Source organism: Terrapene carolina, unplaced genomic scaffold, assembly GCF_002925995.2.
Source record: "Terrapene carolina triunguis isolate 2854851 unplaced genomic scaffold, T_m_triunguis-2.0 Scaffold51274, whole genome shotgun sequence".
NCBI classification, from domain to species: Eukaryota; Metazoa; Chordata; order Testudines; family Emydidae; genus Terrapene; species Terrapene triunguis.
The window spans coordinates 3107-8189 of NW_020715625.1; the positions used below are offsets into that span (position 1 = coordinate 3107).

The 5083-nt window shown below is 43.0% G+C and overlaps 1 long non-coding RNA gene across 1 annotated transcript; it reads left to right on the top strand.

Moving 5' to 3' along the window:
* Nucleotides 1-232: 232 nt before the first annotated feature.
* LOC113405853 lies at nucleotides 233-4017 on the top strand. The gene is made up of 2 exons (XR_003369573.1): nucleotides 233-371; nucleotides 3896-4017. It is a non-coding gene; the product is annotated as an uncharacterized LOC113405853 (long non-coding RNA).
* The last annotated feature ends 1066 nt before the right edge of the window (nucleotides 4018-5083 follow it).

A 5083-nucleotide genomic window follows, 5' to 3' on the forward strand; every position in this document is an offset into this window, starting at 1 on the left:
CAGAGCTTGTAATTCAAGACTTCTCTTAGTTGTGATTTCCCTCATTGGGCAAGAGAGAGGCAGAGTGAGGCAACAGATAAGCCAGTGAGTTCATATTTCAAAGTTCCTCATCAGCCTCCTCCTAGAGACATTGTTTAAGGGCAGAGTCTGGCAAAAGGCAAAGCAAACTTCAACCATGGCTATGGACAGCTTTGTTAGGGGAATAGACAAAACTCTTGATGCAGCTAAAGGGAAAAAACCTGAGGAGCTGCTGGTCATGTACAAGGGGGTGCTATACCCTAGTGGGATGTGTTCCCCTGAGACCTTCCAAGCATTGGACATCATGGAAGTTAGAAAAGATGATGTGTTCCTAGTTGCTTATCCTAAATGCGGTAAGTCTGGATTTTTTTGGTGCAAAATTGAAAGAAAAAGTGCTTAGATGTTAAATATGTGTGATTATTTTCTAAGAATGCAGAAAAGCACTGAAATTCAAATGCTACATGCAGTAAATCCTCATTTGTCACAGGGAAGCACTGTGCTAGTGAGCCGTGTGTTTTCCTCTTCTATAATTTCAGATGTGTGTTTAATCTAGCCATGACAGGCATGCTTCTGGCTGTAGTAAATTAAATACAAAGAATCATGCAAGATTATGGAGAGCTTAAATACACAAGTGTCAGGATATTTTAAGCTCTTTGATTCCTATAGCTGCTGTAATTCATCTTTTTTGTGCATATATACCGAATTATACCTTCATATATATGGTGAAGATGAAGAGAATTCAGAGCCAGAACAGAATCTGAACTGCCCCAAAACTTTGTTAATAACACACTAATGGCAGGCTTGGAGCTGTTCACAGGTATAAAGAGGCACGGTCCCCACCACTAGTTTAGAACAGACAAGACAGTTCACACACAGGTCACGAAGGATGGGATTTTCAGAAGCAATCAGCGCTAGCCTAATTCTGCTCCCATTGAAGTCAATGGGTGTAAAGATAGGCCAATGCTAAGCACTTTTGAAAATCCCACTGTAAGAGATGGTATGAACTTGAGATGGGAATAGGATCCTACAAGGAAAGACATTATAGGAGATATATTTTGAAGAGGGCTCTGAAGGAAGAAAGGAGTTTACTTGATGCGGGAGAAAAGGAAGATTCTTCTAAGCAAACTGAAAAAGAATCTTGATTGGCTAATAGGTGATCTCCACTCAAGTTATATAGGAAATATAACCAGAGTATCTATACAAAAATAAATTATACTGTTGGCCTTGCAGTATGTAGGCAGGAATGAGAAAGCACTTAAATTATAACTCCATTTACTAAATAAACTATTCTTGGAGCTGAAAGTTTTTTCCGGCAGAGCCATAGGCTGAGTAATTGCAGAGACAGTTCATAGGAGATCCAGGTAAAATCAATTGAGAGAGTTCCAGTTTATTTATAGGGTTCTTATTCAGCCAAAATAACACAAATCAGGAATATCCATGGCCACATTCTCTTAATGTAGCTTAACAATAAACTGTAAAGAAACAGGAAAGGCCTCTCTGATACCTCCAGAGCCCACTGTCCTGGTGTTTGTTAGCAAAACCCTGTCTCCCCTTCTTGTGAAAATAAATCAGCCCTCTTCTTTTTTATGAGTCTGAGCTTAATTAGGCTCCTGATTGCCTTGGCTGTGGGGGAGACTCCCAGCTGGGGTACCAAAACCCATGATGGGATTTAACCCTCATGTTCCAACTTGTGGTCCTGCTTGGCAGAATCTCCCCCCTCATGCACCATTAGGTTAAGGGTGCAATAGCACCACTTTTGGGGGATACATGCCATTCAATACCCTTATAATCGAAGTTGTTCTCAGCCCAAGGCTGATGATTTTTTCAGAACACTTGGTAACAGGTTGGTGTCTGTTTGGCCCAGATCCACAAAGGAATGTAGATGCACAAACTCCAGACTTAGGCACCAAAGTCCTAGTTTTAGGCACCACTCCAATTTACAAATCCCCAGTTCAGCTGCTGCCTATCCTGTAGACAACTAAATTTACTCACCACCTAAATTTTTGCTGTAAAAGTCTCCTAGAGTGAGGTTCTTACCCACGAAAGCTTATGCTCCCAATACTTCTGTTAGTCTTAAAGGTGCCACAGGACCCTCTGTTGCTTTTTCCTAGACACCTGTGTTTCTTCCTCTGGGCAAATACACTGAAGGAGGCACCCAGATGCCTACCTCACACCTAAGCCCCATCACAATCTTCAAGCCAGAGGCAGATAGGCACTGTCCCAGCTATCTCATCTGTAGGGTCTGATCCAGTAGGTGTACTCAGAGGCAGACTAACACTGCACAAAATGACTTTGGGGGGGGAGGAGGGGGACAGATTATGTTTTTCTAAAAGATATGTTCTAGGAATTATCTGGGGGATGTTTATGGCCTGTGTTATACAGGAGATCAGACTAGATGATCACAATGGTCCCTTCTGGCCTTGGAATCTATGAACCTTTAGCCTAGTCTTTAGGATACTCACCCGGGATGTGAGAGATTCCCAGATGAATTTCCTCCTCTTCCTGATGAGAAGAAGGGACTTGAACTGGGATCTCCCACCACTCATGATAGTACCCTTGCAGGGATCGTGTGATCGTTGGACAAAGCTCTTCCTCTCCCAGTAATACTCTTTTTTGCCACAGATAGCTACTCCTGAGCACAGCTCATGCTCTACTCTTCCCTGCCAAACCAAAAGGAAGCATATGTGTAGTAGCTGAGCTGACTGGGGCAATAGAGAAAGAGCAGGTGGCAGTTTGAGGATGTTGCAGGGAAACCTCTTAATCAGTTATCTTCACTTCTCTGTTCTTCAGTCTTGCAACGAAGATGCCCTCCTCCTTCCCCATGAAGGAGAATTCTGTGTAGCAACAGGGTCTGAGCCACAATTGGTACATCTACACTGCAATAAAAGACCCACTGCACCAAGTCTCAGAGCCCAAGTAAATTGATTCAGGCTTGCAGGACTTGGGACACGGAGCTAAAAATAGCAGTGTACATAGGTGCCGACTTCCCCTCTTTCCGGAGGATGCTCGACCCCCCGTCTACCTCTGGCCCCGCCCCAACTCTGCCCCTTCCCCTGCACTCATTCCAACCCCTTCCCCAAATCCCTGCCCCGGCCCTGCTTCTTACCCGCCTCCTCCCCTGAGTGTGCCATGTTCCTGGCAGAACGTGCAGAACAGCACCACAGCTGTTTGGCGGTGGCTGGGCGGGAAACACTGGTAGGTAGGCGGAGGAGCGGGGACATGGCGTACTCAGGGGAGGAGGAGGTGGGGCGGGGGGTGAGAGGGGAGCTTGGCTGCGGGTGGGTGCAGAGCACCCACTAATTTTTCCCCATGGATGCTCCAGTGCTGGAGCACCCACGGAGTGGGCGCCTATGGTAGTATAGACGTTTGTTCTTGGGCTGGAGCCCAGGCTCATTGTGGGGTTTCAGAGCTCAGGCTCCCCTGAACCCAGACGTCTACTTTACTATTTTTAGCTCCATGAGCCTGACTCAGTTGACCTAGGCTGTGAGATTCAGTTGACCCAGGCTATGGGTGCCATATCCTTACAGTGTACATAGCAGAAGCAGCAGCCTTAAAGTGCTTACAAGGGTTGCCATTATAGGCACATAGGCAATATAAATAAAGTACAGTAGTTCAGGGGATATATAACTTAACTTATAATTGCCAAAGTACAGGATTTCATTCATTCTCACCCCCAATGTTGCATTAAAGAGACCCTCTCAATGTAAAAATCATACTTCTGTCTGAAAATTATGTACTATTACACGTTATATGGAACACCTACAAGTTATATGGAGGACTAGTATAATGACTCTTTAGAAAGTTATGCTAGATATTTAACAGGCTACAGTTCTGAAATTCCTACTTGGCTCCTTCTAACAGTTACTTTATGTTTCAGGAACAAATTGGGTTCGACACATTTTAAATGACTTGACATCTGCAGTTTCAAAGAATAAGGAGGAGGTACCACCAACAGAGCATATTCAAATGCTTGAATTTGGAGTGCCAGAAAAATTTCAGGTCAGCATGGACTAATTCATGAAGCTTATTTTTAGCATATAGTATTTTTTTAAATGTCTATTTTACAGTATTTCATATAAGTACAAAACACTTTACAGATAGGCTATACACTTCCACATCAAGTAATTTGAAGTTAATTCTCTCAATTACTTTTTGTATGTGGGAATATATTATAAAATATTAAAACACAGGCAAACAAATGTGATTTGAAATGAAATTGACTTTTGTGTACTAAAAGAACAGAAGTTAATTTTAACTCTAATCTGGACCTCGTACAGCTGTATTAGAATTTCAAATGCTTAGTGTAAATTTTGAGTGCAATATTTTTAAAATGTTTTGAAAAGAAAAGGTTAATGAAATCATTAGCTGATTATTCCTGATTTCTATCTATCCTAGTTTAAGGTGTGACTTTTCCAAGGTGAAGTTAAGCATATGCCTAAGTCTTTGCAGGATCAAGGGAATGTGTGATTCTAACAGTGTATATGGCTGTGTGTGTGTGTGTGTGTAAGTATAATGTTATCATTGCAAACCATGAGTAGTAACACCTGATGGACTGTTATTTTCTTTAGGTGGTTTTATAAGTAATGCACAAGATTGGGAGTCAGAGTTAGGAGATCTCTAATCACAGCTCTGTGTCTGGCTTCAGGCGAGACATTTAATGTCTCCTTTTCAGTTTCCTCATTTGTAAAACAGAGATATTACTTGTTTTTGTCACAGAGGTGCTGTGAGACTTAATTCATTAGCGTTTGAAAATATTTAAGAACCTCAGTTAAGACATCATATGGGCTGATAGCAATGGAGCAAAACCTGAGTAAAATCTGAGACAGTGTTGCAGGACTAAGGGTATGTCTACACTGGCAGAGTTACAGTGCCGGCAGTTACAGCGCCGCTCAGAGAGCACTGAAGGGGAACCGCTGTTGTGTGTTCACACTGTCAGCTACCTGTGTAATAGCATGTTCACGCCTGACAAGGCACAGGAGGCAAACTGCCGCTCCGGTGCTGCGCCCACGAGCTGCCGGTTCTACAAAGAACTGGATGCGATATTCGATGGCGACCCCACCTCCAC